Genomic DNA, 15,071 nt, shown 5'->3' with positions numbered 1-15,071 from the left:
GTCAGGGTGCGGCGGGACGGGCGTTGAGCTCAGCCTGCTGCTCTCGCTTGCTCATAGGTGGCCATCAAACGCGTGCCGCGGGATCGCATCCGGCACTGGAGCGAGCTGGTGAGTGAGCGGGGCCAGCGGCAGAAGCCGGGCCGTGCCGGGCGGTGAGGAGCCGGGGCCTGGCATGGTGGGAGCCACCAGGAGACCTGTGGGGAGAGTGGGCGTGGGCTGAGCAGGGCATGCAGAGCATCCCAGGCTGGCTGAGGGGTCCCAGAGCCCTGGCACGGCCTCAGCTCCACTGATGGCATCGCGCTCCTCCCGCAGCCCGACGGCACCAGCGCGCCCCTGGAGATCGTGCTGCTGGCCAAGGTGTCCTGTGGCTGTGCTGGTGTCATTCAGCTCCTGGAGTGGCTTGAGCTCCCCGACAGCTTCTTGATGGTGCTGGAGCGTCCAGAACGGTGCCAGGAGCTGTCGGATTTCCTGGCGGAGCGGAGGTTCCTGCCGGAGGAGGAGGCGCGGGGGCTGTTCCGCCAGGTGCTGGAGGCCGTGCGGCACTGCACCAGCTGCGGGGTCCTGCACAGGGACATCAAGCCTCAGAACATCGTGCTTGACCTGGCCAGCGGGCAGCTGAAACTGATCGACTTTGGCTGTGGCGCTTTCCTCCAAGACACAGCCTACACCCAGTTTGCAGGTGAGCCCTCGCAGGGGATGCTCCTGGGCATCTCATGGCCCAGCCTGGGTGTAGCACCGGGGCTTCCCCCTACTGCAGCTGGGATGGGATTAATGCTGGACCCAAGTTCATTTGGTTGGGGTGTGAGGGAGGCCAGCTCCCAGCCCTGCTGACAGCCTTCAGTACCCACTGTGGCCTGGGCTGGGGCTGGAGCTGGTGCAGCCAGCCCGACAAAAACCCCCATGGGGGTAGTGGAGAGGGGGGTCTGAACCCATGGCCTGGATGGTTTGGTGTGCAGGGGAGGAGGGGCTTGGACTGCTCCACTCCCCTTGTTTGCCTTGGCTTATTAACATTTTTTGGGGGCCCATGCAGGCAGAGAGGAGAGTGGGTTTTCTCCACCAGTGGGTGGGTTTTTCCTTTCTGTGTCATGGTTGGGCCTTCCCAGGGTTTCTGCTGCCCTCTTCCAGCACCAGTGGCTTCTTTTCCAGCCCTGAGTTTGTACACAAGTCCCAGGTGATGGTGAGAGGGCAGCGGTCACCCCGTGTGTTGCTAGAGCAGCCCCCACATGCCCAGGGATGCTGGGGCCAGGCTCTGGGAGCAGCAGCATCCCCCTGCTGAGCTCTGTCTGTGTTCCACAGGAACCCTGGCCTACAGCCCTCCAGAGTGGACCCAGCACCAAAGCTACCATGGCGAGGCAGCGACGATCTGGTCCCTGGGCCTCCTGCTGTACCAGCTGGTTGTGAGGAAGCACCCGTTCAGGAGGGGCCAGGAGATCATCTGGGGGCGCATCTTGTTCCCACCACGGCTCTCTCAAGGTGAATCCTCATCTCTGGGCACAGGGGGAATACCAGTGCTGGGAGACAGCAGCGGGCTGATGGGCATCCTGCTCTGGCAGCTGCTGAGGAGGTGGCACATGTCCTGCTCTCCTCTAAACAGAGAATCCATGGGGAAGTTTAGGCCCAGGTCTGGGCACACCCAGTATGGCCTGGGTACAGGAACAGGGGGAAACTTCTCCAAGTGACTGGTGATTTCTGGTTTGTCTCCCCAGAATGCCAAGATGTCATTAAGAGGTGTTTGTCCATGCAACCCTCGGACAGGCCATCATTAGAAGAGCTTTTCTGCCATCCTTGGGTGCAGGGCGCTCCTCGGCCCTAGAAGATGGGAGAGATCCATGTGCACAGTTGGATCCAGGGGCCTGGCAGGTAGGAGCTCCACACATTTCTTGGCACTCAGTGGCAAAGCAAACCAGACTGGTTTTGTCCTGCCTGTAGCTCTGAGCAGGGGTCAGCAGAAGGGAACATGCAGCTCTTGGGCTGGAGCTGAGCTGGAGATCTGGTGTGGCAAGCACTGGTGGCCACCATCCCCCCTGGTTTTGCTTGTCTGGTTCATGGATGGCTGGGGCCCTGGGCAGAGCCCTGACAGCCTGGTCTGGTCCCAGGGAAGGAGAAGGAGCTCCTGGAGAAGCTGTACCAGGTGGGGCTGCTGCTGGAGACAGCAAGGACAACCTCAAGGACGACAATCTCTTCCTTGGCCTGGCCAGCTGAAGATGATGGACTTGGATTCTGGCAGCTTCTCTAAAGACACACTCCACACCCAATTTGCAGGTGAGTTCCACAGCCAGGGGGATGCTCCCAGATCTGGGCATGGCATGGCCTGGCTGGGCACCAAAGGTTCCCCCCTTTGCTGGGAGGGATGCAACAAATTCTTCGGTCGACTGCCCAGCTGCTTTTTGGCTCTGGGCAGCTGCTGAGGGCTGGATGTGCCATGGCTGGCTGCAGGCTGGGCACATGTCCTGCCCTCCTGCCCTGCTTCCCAAGGCAGCACTGATGGGCAGCTCTGGGCACAGCTCTGGGCACAGCCAGCACGGCCTGGGCACTGTGGGCAGCTGGGACAAGGGGACAGGAGCCCTCAGCTGACGGGCAGTTTCTGCTTTCTCTCCTTGCAGCCAGGCTCTGCAGATGCTGAGGCTGCTCTGGGCTCTGGCAGGGCTCTGCTGGAGCTCAGCACCGGGCTGGCATCAGCCAAAGAAGAAATGGTGTCACCTGCAGCACAGACTTGCTTGAGCATTTTGACAACGCAGCTCAAGTTTGCAGCGTGGACACCTCCAAGGGAAAACATGACACCTCCCAAAAATTAAAATTGTTCAATACCTTTTGAAATCAAATCAATCTGGGATGACTCCAAATGACATTTTTCAGCTTGCTCAAGATGTAGCTCAGCCCTTCTCTGAACAGTTCTCTCCCCCACCTGCCTTTTACTTCTCAACTGCTCCCTTTTTTCCCCCAGTGAATTCCCAGCCCATCGCAGTCTCCTTTACTTGCTGGCCTTCCGTGTTGCCCCTGACCACAAGGAAGGCCGAGCCCCAGGCTTAGGGACTCGTGCTGTCACTGGCTGAGGAGCAGCAATGTCTCAGAGGTCCAGTGGGATTTTAGTGTCATTCAGAGCCACTCTCCAGCCCTCAGCTCTCCTCACTGCTGAGTTCCCACTCCCTTTTCTTCATCCTTGCAGCAGGATGAGCTCTGTGAATCCCCTTGAGCCTCCCCACTCTTCCCAGCCCACGCAGCCACCTCAGTGAGGCTGAAGCTGAAGCTTCTCTGTCTCCTCTGGCACACCAGTCCAGTCCCCTGTGTGGGGAGCCCCAGCCCCAGAGCACAGCACACAGCAGTGCAGTCCAGGCTGGAGCAGCTGCCCTGCAGCCCTGGCTTGGCTGTTTGTGGCAGCTGAATGCTCCCTGTTTCCAGCTGTCCCTGCAGGATGGCCCCGGGGCAAAGCCCAGCCGGGCTCCCACTGCAGCCCCTGGAGCTTGGGGCAGACAGTGCTCCCAGAGCTGAGGTTCATGGGGAGCACCCGCAGCTGTGCCTCGCACTCAGTGCTGGCAAGTGTTGTGTTCTCATCTCCTGCAGCCTGAGGGGAAAACAACCTGTGCTGCCAGGCCAGCACTGTCCCTCTGGGCAGGGACAATGCTGAAGGGCTTTCCCATTCCAGAGGAGCTGGCACTGAGCCTTGGCAGGGCCTGGCAGGGCTGGAGCCGGGTCTGGCCTGCTGTCCGGGACTCGCTGCCCACCAACCACCCCCACCCACCACGCTCCATCCTCCAGAGACAGAAGGGTCTGTGTGTGCCAGGGGCTCTTGGATGTCTCTGTATCCATGGACAGAAGGGTCTTTGTTTGCCAGGGGCTCTTGGATGTCTGTGCATCCAGGGGCAGAAGGCTCTGTGTGTGCCAGGGGCTCTTGGATGTCTCTGTATCCATGGACAGAAGGGTCTGTGTATGCCAGGGGCTCTTGGATGTCTCTGTATCCATGTACAGAAGGGTCTTTGTTTGCCAGGGGCTCTTGGATGTCTCTGTATCCATGGGCAGAAGGCTCTGTGTGTGCCAGGGGCTCTTGGATGTCTCTATACCCAAGGACAGAAGGCTCTGTGTGTGCCCGGGTTACCATAATGTCTCTGTACCCATGGGTATGGGATGAACATGGACAGTGAAAGTGTCAGTCATGTTGCTTGCACACTCCTTCCTTTGTACACAAGACAAAACCATGCACACCCCCAGGTATGGATATATTAATAGGATATGGATGGATAGGGGTTTCCCACAGAGCAGTAACTTTAGCATAACTCACCATTTAACTGGTGGCCAGGGTATTTTTTCCCTTCTCTGTGGGAGAAGGCGTCCAAGAGCTGAAGGAGCAGCATTCAGAAGCAGATTCAGGATTTCTAGGTAGGAAGTGGAGCTCACAACCATCCACATAACTCGCCATATTCATTGGGATGGGCTGCTGCTTCTCTAGGAATTTGGCCCAATGCAGACATGAGACTTGGAAAAATCCCAGCTCTCTGTGGGTTTGTGCAAAAGGGGGAGCAGCTCAAACACTTTGTGCTTGCCTGGGGGACACAAGGTCCAAGGAGCTTTGGTGGCAGAGGGTGACCTGGGCTGGTGGCAGGTGAAGTTCCATTCTATGACATTCTCAGAGTGGCACAGGACAAAGGTCCAAGTACCCCCAAACCCACTGATGAAGTCCTTAGAGTGCTGCACATCCTCTAGGAAAAGCTGCTGTCACACAATCTATTGGGATTTATAACTTTCATTTGCAACACTTTAAATCCAAATTTCAAACTGCAATATTTTTACACTCAAGACACAGTAATGCATAAATGCATAATAGATCTTTCAATTTCCTATTGATTCAATCACAATTTAAAATAACATAATATTGCAAACAAAACCCTGAATGTTTTAAAAAGGGATGCTGAGGTCAGTAAGATGAATCCATGCCATCAGAACATTTACAGAGTAACTGATTTCTCTTCTTAAAAAATCAGTTGCCTCTTAATGCAAAGTTACCAAAGATTTTCACTACACATTTGTTTTTTTGGTTTTATCTTTCATATTTTTTTCTTTCCTTTTTTGTCCAGTGTTTTTAACAGAGAACTCAGAGAACTCCTACAAAAGGAATGTACAGCAAAATGAGAAATATTTCTGATAAACAATGAAAATGTAGGCTCCTCCTCTGTTTCCTTTTCTATGGATACCCTGAAGAAAATTATCTAGCAGATATGAGCAGAGGTGTGATGTGTTTCATTTGGACTGTGCTGGAGTTCAGCACTGCTGACATCCTGATCCAGTCAAGAGCTGCAGAATTCTTTTGCAGATCTCGAACCTTGTGTTTGCAGGCACAGCACCTGCAGTGCTGACACACCAATGCACATGAATAACTCTGTTATTCCCTCTCAGAATTTGGGCTCTGCCCCAGCACGAGGTGCTGCAGCCCTTTGCTCCTGGTTCCCGTATGGAGCAGCTCCCTTCCTGCTGGCTGAGCTGCTCAGGCAGAGCCCGGCAGCTCCTGGCCCTGCAGGGCTGAGGCTTTTCCCCACTGCTGGGCACAGACTGATGGAGCAGCACTGCTGAACACAGGGGCACACAGAGGCACCAGGAGCAGCTGCCTTTGGCCACCTGAGGCTCCAAGGCCCAAACTCTGAGCAGCCAGAGCTGGAAGAGACTCGCAGACTCCCTGGTGGCTGTGCTGCCCCACTTGTGCCCAGCCCAGCTCTGCCTGGGGCAGAGGGAGAACAAGGGGCAGCTCCCTCCCAGCCCAGCCCGGCCCAGGGACCCCTCCAGCCCCAGGGCTTGGGGCACTGTCAGCACCTGCTGCTCCAGCCACCGCTCCTGCTGGCCCTGACAGCAACACCCAAACTGGGGCTGATCCCGAGGGAGCAGCAGCAGGGCCTGGATCTGATCCCTGACTCTGGGCCAGCGCTGGACAAATGACCCCACAGCAGCAGCAGCAGCACATGGAGCTGACTTTCAGCACAGCCCCTGCCACTCTTCCCTCCCGTGTGCAGCGGTGTCACAGCAGCCTGAGGCACCTGGGAGCCCCCAGTGCCAGCAGGGACTTGAGATGGCAGCCCTGGGCTCCTGGAGGTTGTGCAAGGAACGGAGCTGGGGACTCCCAGTCCATGGGGAGCTTCCAGATGGAAAAGGCTGCTGTGCCCAGGCAGCTCCAAGGGCAAAGAAAGGAGAGTCTCCACCACTGGATCTGAGCCAGTCCCAGAGTCCTGGGCAGCAGGCACTGAGCCTTGGGGGAAGAGAGGGCACAGCAAGAGGGACAAAACCAGGCGAGGTCAGAGACTGGAGAGAGCCAGACCTGGGACAGGAACAGCTGCTTCACTGCACTCTTGGAGAAAGCTCTTGGCTGGTTCACAGCGCTGAAAGGCATGAAGGGCAGAGAGGAGGCCATACCAAACAATGCTCCTGTTTCCACACCCTCCCCTCTCTGTGTCCCAGAAGGAATTGCATGGACTGTATTCAACTCTCCGAGTCGTCTCGTTCAGCATGAGCAGCTTAGCACCAGGAGCTGAAGGAGCTGCTGCCATAGGCCACAGGAGCTGAGCAAGAGGGAACTTTTAGAGCAAAGTAATGCTGCTCAAATAGACCTAGCTAAATGCAGCGGATAGAATAATGGAATCACAGCATCATTTCTGTTGGAAAAGACCTCTGAGCTCATCCAGTCCAGCTGTTCACCCAGTAGTGTCAAGCCCAGCACTAAACCATGTCCCTGAAGTGCCAAGGCCTGGATAACAGCCCTGAGTGAGGCCTGAGCAGCAAGCCCTGAGCCAAAGGTGACCTCTGGATGAACCTTCCAACCAAAGGTTATCTTTGTATATGCTCACTGATGAAATATGCATGGTCATTAGCACTGTGATAGATGTAGCCACTTATTAGTGAAATATGTATTGACCTTTCTGTATTTAGAAGCTGGACAAGGCCATGAAATCTGACATCTGGCCTTGTTTGGGGCTGGAGGATCAAAGTCAGCTCCCTTGGTTCCTCCTTGAGCCCTGACCAGGCTTTGGGAGGAACCCAAGAGGAGGATGAAACCAGATGTTCCCACACTGGAAGTGCTGTCAGTTTGTTCATTCAGCACTGTCAGAGCTGGGCCCTCTCACAGCGAGGTTGGAGCCTCACCTGTGGCTGGAGGCACCTGCAGGAATTCCCAGTGTCCAGGAGTGGATCTGCAGCCCTTGGCTGGGACAGCTTCCCCCAGCTGCTGTGTGGATCTGGGGGATGCTGAAGGCTGAGGGTAACAGGTGCTGGATCTTTCTTAATCACTGCAGGCAATCTTTGGTTCTGATGATTGAGTGCATTGCTGAGCTGCTCCTTTTGTGATCCTTTGCTGCTTTGAGCTGCAGTAAATGACACCGATTCCTTCAGTTGGAGTCTGTGTCTTTGGTGCTGACCCTGCCCACTGGTAAAACAAAACTGGCAGAGTCTGGCCAGATCACAGCAAAATGTCACTTGTTAAATGTAAATGTGAGGAATCAGTCCTGCCAGAAATTCCTGGTTTTCTTTTCTTTTTCCTTTTTTTTCTTGGTAAAACAGAAACCATGCCCTAAAAAGAGATTGGAGCAGTGAGCAAGCACTTAAAAGTCTTTTAATGCCAGATGTATTAAAATGCATCCAAAAATTGCATATGCAAAAAGGAAAAGAACTTGTGGGTTTGGGAAGACAAAGATTAATTTTGTTAACAGCACATTGGAAACAGCACCAACTGAAGGAAGAATTGGTTTTGGAATGCTCCCACATAGAGGGACAGAGGAAAGTTTAAATCTTGAGGTCAGGTTCATTTGTGCAAGTGAAACTATTTACTATTAATATTAATATTATTATATCACACAAACAAACCTGAGCTCAAGACACCAACCTTTTTCTGTCACTTCATGTGGGAGTGTTCCAACAACAGTTTTTCCTTCTGTTGGTGTTGTTTCCAATGTGTCATTAACAAAATTCACCCTCGTCTTCCCAAAAACACAAGTTGTTTTCCTCTTCCCATAAAAAATGGATAATGTGAAATAATGTTGAAAACTGTAATTTGTTAGCTTTGGCTGCTCACTGTAACACTAAATACCCTACAGAAAAGGACTGGCCACGACCCAAATGTCAGTGGTAAACTTTGTATATTGTGTGTAATGAATAAAGGAGGACAGGATGAAATTGGGTATTTTCATAGGGTTTGCTGATACTGTGATGCAGAGTGCTTTTTCTATTACTGTGAGAAATAAAGACATTAAGACTTCTGGGTTTTTCATGTGCTAGACAATCCACAAGCTGCAGGATTGATTGAACAGGTGAAGGGGTTGTTAAAAGAGCAGTTGACAAAATGAGGAGATGGGAACCTGTCCCCATGGAGAACCCATCTCCCAGGTGTGCTCCAAGCCCTTAACAATGGCCCACTGGGGAAACGGAAACCCCTGGCTGTGCATGGCTGCCCCCAATTTATATTAGAGCTAAATCAATTATTACAAGAAATAATAAGTGATGCAGTGAAAATGTCCAGTAGCACATACTGTGAGCTCCAACCAACACAAATGAGGCTCTGCAGAACCACACAGCCTTGGATTATCTGCTTGCTGGCCAGGGAGGAACCTGGGCTATTCTAGGGCAGGAATGTTACAGGAATGTCTGGCAGTGCTGGGTTTGATATCCAACCATCAGGAATCTCCTTGATAGAAAGATCAGGAGGAGAGAGGCAGAAAGGAGAAAATTCTTCCTGGTGGGATTGGCTCCCAAATTGGAGGCTGCTGTGAAATGAATTTGTGGCAGTCACTGTCATCATTGCAGCACTTGGTGTGTCATGATTCCATGTTAGAGTTGTTGTGACACCTTTTGCTGGAGATGGAGTACTGAGACTTGTCTAAAAAAAAAAGACACAGTCTCAAGAAAAAAGGGACATTTGGTAAAATAACAGAGAATAGCAGCTAATAAAGCAGGTTTTAAAGGGAATGCAAATTAGAGCTCTGAGTAATGAACTTGAGCAGTACTTCATTGAAGAACAAGAGGTGACACCTTTATGCCTGTCATGGTTTGACCCTGGCACAATGCCAGGGCCCCCATGAAAGGTGTATTTCCAAAATGGTTACTGTGAGATGTGACCCGGAAACAGAACAAAGCAGGCTCCCACCTGGGGATGGAGGGAAAAACACAACACTTGAATAATCTACAACACAGAAACATAAGGGAAAAAGAAAAAAACAGACACAACAATCCACAATGGAACACTCCCAAAACACTCCTCCTCCCCCTAGTCCTCTAACATTCAAATCTCAGTCCAATACCCTCCTTCACACATGCTCCCCCAGTTCATCCGGGGAGAGGAGTCTCCCTCTAGCACCATGGTCCTTTCTTGGAAACACAGTTGGAACTTCTTGTGCTTCTGTGTCACACGTGGCAGCCGCCCGGAGAGAATCTGCTGTGGTGACCATTTTCTTCCTATGTCCAGCGCTCTCACTACCGGCCATGGATCCAAACTGCTCCTTAGGTCCTTTTAAGAATGCATCACCCAGTTTTAAGAAGTGGCCGCCTCTTACCATTTGGGACACCTGTCCCCCCTATATTTTTATTCTCTCGGGGTCTGGGTCTCAGGAACAGAGATCTTTCGCTGAAGGCAGAGGGCTCCACCACACTTTCCCCCTTTGTCTTTGTTCTCTCTATTTCTCTTTGCGGCCTTATCACTCTTGGCTTCCGGCCAACTGCCTCTCTCAAGGTGCAGTCTCTGCATTATTGGAAGAAATTTGTTTCGGTCGTGGCTATGTGAGAGAAAAGTTCAGATAAAGCCACTCCAATCATCTCTTCCATCTAAGGTACTCGCATCTGCTGGCATTTTCTTCAACTACTCAAACCCTTTCTTCTTTCTTATCCTCCGTCCTCTCTAAACTCACAGCTGGGGAGGATCAGTGTTTTTACAGCTTCCATTGTTTCAATACTAAAAGAGTTAAAAGCTCAGCCCGGTCTCCCAGCGGCTGGGCACCTTGCGCCCCCGCGCTTCTCCTCCTGGCCGTGGTGCCGGCAGGAGATATCAAATTCCAAGCCAGCACAGACTCTATCACTCTCTCCCGGGGGGGCTGCCCAAACCGTCCCAGTTCTCCTCCACCCCTGCCTCTTGCAGGGGCTCCAGCCTCTCTCCCCACAGGCCGCATGGCCTTCCCCTCCACCACCCAGACGCAGCTGGGCAGGGGGAAGACGTCAGACCAGCTCACCTGCCTGCCGGACTCCAAAGACGGAGTTTCTCTCCAAATGCTCTGCTTTTAACCACTGTGTGTTCTCAGAGGTGTATCCAAATCCCAGTGGCCACACCAGGTGCCAATTTCAAATCTGGCCACTGATTGGTTTGACCATAACCCTTCCAAAAACTCACTTCCGGGTCAAACCAAGACAAACACCCACCCAGAAAGTGCCCTACAATTCCAAGGTCAATCTTTCCTCTACAGCATGGGTTTGCTGTCAGAGTCTGCACGGGATTGTAAAATCACCAGGAGAAAAGTTCTTTTAGTTCTTTTAGTTCTTTTAGAAGTGAGTTCTTTTAGTTCTTTTAGAAGTTCTTTTAGAAGTGAGAAAATCACCAGAACAAGTTCTGCTTTGTCACTACCTCAAGACTTTGAGGGAGAGGGTTTGTGGTTCTTACTTGCTCACAGGGGTGCACAACAAGGGTTGAAACAGTAAAAATAGCCCAAACCCTTTAGAAATTGGAAGGAAAACCTGAGGCACTGGGAGCTAGCAGCTCAGAAACACGTGGCTTTTGCTCCTCTCTTCTACCTGAGAGCTTCCTGGGCAAGGGCAATTCTTCCAGTTGCATCACCGTGGCCATGGCTAGCAGGGGCAGCGAGCAGATGGATTTAGCTTCTCCTGCCAGCCCCTGAAATGCCAGTTGTCATTTGTGTGCGCTGAGGATTCTGTTTCAGACTCTGAACTTGCGCAGCTGCTCCTTGGGCGCTGCTGGCCCGCAGGCGCAGCGGTGCTGCAGCAGCTGTCCCGCACACAGGGAGGGCTCTGGAGCCTCCCCAGGGCCACCAAGGAGCGGAGGAGGGAACGTGCCCGGGATCTGCTGCAGTGCCGTGGGGTTGTGGGGGATCCTTCGGTCTCTTTGATGGGAGAGGGAAGGGGGCAGATGGAATCAAGATGGGACAGGGATCAGACAGCCCCACACCAGGCAGCATTTTCTCCTCTGAGTGCTCCTCTGGGTTGAACAAGCTAGTGAAGCCTGCAGAGCAAATGCGACCTGGGAGTGAGGGAAAGGCTGGTTGGAAAGGAGTCAGATAAAGCCCATGTGGGCATTTCTCCTGCCAAGGGGCTCCTGGGGAGACAAAGGAGACAAGAAAGATGTCTCATCTCCCAACATTTCCTGGGATATGCTTTTGTGGTTGCCTTGGCAGTGTTAGTGATGTCAGGTTATTGGGAAGACTCTATGATCTTAAAGGCCTTTTCCAATGGAAACAGTTCTGCAATTCTGAACTTCCATTCCTGCTTTGAAGGATGCAGTCCCAAATAGACACATATTTGTGTTTTTAAGGAATTTAGCATCTACCTTTCCTTGAAAGTAATAGGAATCAGGTTTTAAATGCTCTCAAAACACTTGAATTCCTTGCTCTTAAGCTGTGTGTTTGAATTGAAGTGCTTTTGTCCACAAAGGCTGGACCATGGGATGAATGCAGGCAATTCAGTTGCAGTGGCACTTGTTTCATCTGCTTTTCTTCTTCCTTTCCCCATGGGTGGCCAATTTGGGAGTATTTGTTTTGTACTTGGAGTTCTGGCTTCAACTTACTCATGGATGTGCAGTAAAATTTTATCTACCCCTTTCTACAAAAAAATGCTTGCAGACTGGTGGGAATTGCTAGAGACAAGGCTTACAAACCAGTCCCCAGTACGATTAGCCCAGTGTCCCTGCTTCAATCCAGGTATGCTTGTATTAAAAAGGAGCAAACTATTCTAACTCACTCACCCCCTCCCTCCCCTTTTTTTTTTTTTGGTAGCTCTTGTAAGAAGTCCTTGCCATTCCAACTCTTTTTTATCAAATGTGTGAAGGCACAATACTGCTGTAGCAGAAGCCTGAGTTCAGTGAGAACATGTCCAAAGCACTGGGTCCCAACAGCAGTGGGCACGGTGAGAGACTTGGCTCTGCTGCCATGGCCATCCAGCCATGGGGAGAGCAGCTGCTGGGGCTTCCCCCATTCTGCCAAGAGCAGTCTGCCTCCAGCATGTGGACTGCATGGCCATGATTTGGAAAGAATGTGTAAAATGCATAGTTTGAATGTATTTTGATGGTGTCTGACATCACCTGACTGGAGCAGTTTGGTAGGCAGGACGCCCTGCGGGCAGGGCCATGGCAGGGATGGGTGGCTGGCACTGGCACTGGCAGTGTTATTTTTCCAGACAGGCTCCTGGTACATCTGCAGGGGAGGGCACCAGCAGCTGTATCAGCCCAGCGAGCAGCAGCACATGGAGGAGACCCTCATCTGCAAAGAGCCCGTCACCCCCTTTGCTTTCTCCCATGGCAGCACAAGATGATTCCGCTGCAGGTGAAGGGCTGCTGCAGCCTGGAGACTCCTTCAGCCAGAACTTGCTGCAATCTCGTTCCTGCAGCTGTGCCTGGAGGATGTTGGCCTGCAGAGGTGGTGCCAATGTCCAGGAATGCTGCTTGGCCCAGAGAGGCAGTGTGTGTACAAAAGCTGCATTCAAAGCCCTAATCACCAGACCCCGGAGCCACTGGCAAGGGCAGCAGCTCTTCTTCATTCCATGCAGGAGAGAGCCCAGCCTTGGAGCCTGTCCCTGGGGACAGGGAAACACTCTGAGTATAGGTTTGAATTTTCAGGGACAGTCCAAATGAGAATTGCTTTGAGGCAGGTGTTGTAATGTTGGGTTTGGGTGTGTCTGCAGGAAAGAAAGCAGGAATAAACCCCTTGCACAACAATGGAGAACTTTGCATGGCAAATTTACACCCTACAGATACACTGATCATGTCAGCCCACTGAACACTGGGGGCATCTAATGCAGAGATCTTTGAATAGATAAGAGAGATGAGACTTGAAGAATAATTTTGCAGATGCTGAAGAAGGGATCAGACCCACGTGTCCCGTGGGTTAGGCTTAGTTCTGCCAAATCAAGGATGATTAGTTTTATCTGCTCTGTTGGAGAGTATTTTAGAATGACCTGCCAAGTGCTATTTCTATGAAGAAAATTTTGAATTGTCAGGAACTGCCAGGGTCAGAAATGTTTTGAGGAAGATGATGTTTATGTTGGGTTTGGGTGTCTCTGCAATCAAGAAAGCAGGAAATAAACCCCTGGAACAATGAAGCAGAGCAAAAGTGGAATGTTTGGATGGTCAATTTGTTCCCTAAAGCTATCGGCCAGCTGAATTGTGGGCTCATCTACTGGGGAGTGCAGAGCTGCTTTAACTTCCACAGCATGGTGCCATTCTTTGTGTCCCAGCACTTTGTTTGATGTGAAGAGAAATTAACCAATTCCCACACCAACCAGCTGCAACCCAGAACTGAGTGGGAATTCCAGAAATAAAGGACTTGAAAAGTAGCTTTGGAGAGGGTTTACTTCCTAGACAGTGTGAAACCCTGAGGCGTGGCCAGGCTGGGCTTAAGGCTGGCTGCCCTTGGGAAGGGAAGGGAAAGGGATGGAGTTGGGGTGGGGTTTTGCAGCCATGGAAATGAGAGAACCACGGGCTATTGCATCACAAAGGGGCAGCCCCATGGGCTGTTGTGTCACCAAGGGGCAGCCCCACGCTGGGGCTGTGAAGGCTGTGAAGGTTGTGGCTGGCACGGCCGCAGCGGCAGCAGACGCGTCTGGCTCTGCCTCTCTGTGCCGAGCGCTGGCGATCGGAGTCACCCGGCCTTGTTCTGAGGCTGGGCACCAAGCTCCTGTCGCTGGCTACACTGAGAGTGCTCCCAAATTCAAACCCAGATCCTTCTGCCAGGCAGAAGCACGGGTTCAAAGATGGAGTTTACTGGAAAAGGAAAAACCTCTGAAGGAAAAGGTGAGGATAGGAAGGAGCTGAAAGGCTGAAGCCAAATGGAAAAACAATCCCACCATATTTCAGGGAAAACTGCTCCATGGTGCTCAGTGCTGGCTCTGGGTCAGAGTAGGTGGCTGACAGATACAGATGATCCTACAAGGATGCCCATGGCATCACAACATTCTGTCATTAGTTTACTCTGCTTTCTCCTTTTTGACAGCAGCCAAATCACTCATACTGTCAGCCAGGACAGGGACTGTGGCCACAGCTGAGCACAGACTGGACATGGTCATGAGATGCAAGTCCTGTTGCTTTCCTTGCCATCAATGTCAGGTCTCACTACAGATAAATTTCCCATTCTTCCTCTGCTTGCTGGTCAGGTCCAACCCTGAGGATGGTATTACAGTGCTACAGAAACACCAATAAGGCCTGCCTGTTGCTGACAGGACTTGGTGGTTTACAGAAATAGCAGTCACAGCGGTGTGGGTTTTTCCTGTGGATTCACAGGCCAGACTGAAGAAGGAATATTTTCTCCTCTTATCATTGGAGCCTTCGCCTTTTCCCTTCAGACTTGCCAGCTCCATACTGTTCATAGGAATTAAATGCAGGCTAGTTCCATGAAAAATGAACCCAAATAAATTTTCTCTAAAATTAAAAATTCTTCCCCTTGAGTGCCACACCCATTAGATATGTTAATGATAAAGGTGGGAATTCACCTAACTCACTTCTTCCCCTGTGAGCATGGCTCAGCCTCACACAGAGGTGAGGGGGTAGAGCTGGGCCAATCTCTGTTGGGAGGAAGGGTCTTGTGGCAGCCCAGAGAGCCTGTGCACATTGCCAGGGAACAGCTGTGCCCTGCATGTGGCCCTGCAATGAGCTGTGCTGCTGCCAGTGCCTGTGGAGCTGGAGGGCTGCTCAGCTGTGGGGCAGGGAGAGGAGCAGGAGGGTGCATGTGCAGCTGAGCCATTGCTGGAGAGCACAGGGCTCTGGGCTCCCTGCTGTCCCAGGGCAGCCCAGAGGCCAGGGTGCTCCTGTAGCATCCCTGTGGAAGTAGGTCAGGGTTTTCCCTTGGCCTGCCTCAAGTGTCTGCCAGCAAGAGAATGTAGCCCTGTGCAGCTGTTTA

At 52.1% G+C, this 15,071-nt stretch overlaps 1 protein-coding gene and 1 long non-coding RNA gene across 2 annotated transcripts in view; both read left to right on the top strand.

The window, feature by feature from the left end:
• The window catches only part of LOC135288460 (maestro heat-like repeat-containing protein family member 6), a 135,074-nt gene that overhangs the window by 42,294 nt on the left and 77,709 nt on the right, over positions 1 to 15,071 (top strand). The gene's annotated exons all lie outside the window — the stretch shown is intronic.
• Positions 533 to 2,816, top strand: LOC135288570 (uncharacterized). The gene is made up of 3 exons (XR_010351629.1): positions 533 to 1,473; positions 1,707 to 2,262; positions 2,604 to 2,816. It is a non-coding gene; the product is annotated as an uncharacterized LOC135288570 (long non-coding RNA).

Source organism: Passer domesticus, chromosome 33, assembly GCF_036417665.1.
Source record: "Passer domesticus isolate bPasDom1 chromosome 33, bPasDom1.hap1, whole genome shotgun sequence".
NCBI lineage: Eukaryota > Metazoa > Chordata > Aves > Passeriformes > Passeridae > Passer > Passer domesticus.
Note: the sequence above shows the minus strand (reverse complement) of the source record. Positions and strands in the feature narration are given on the sequence as shown.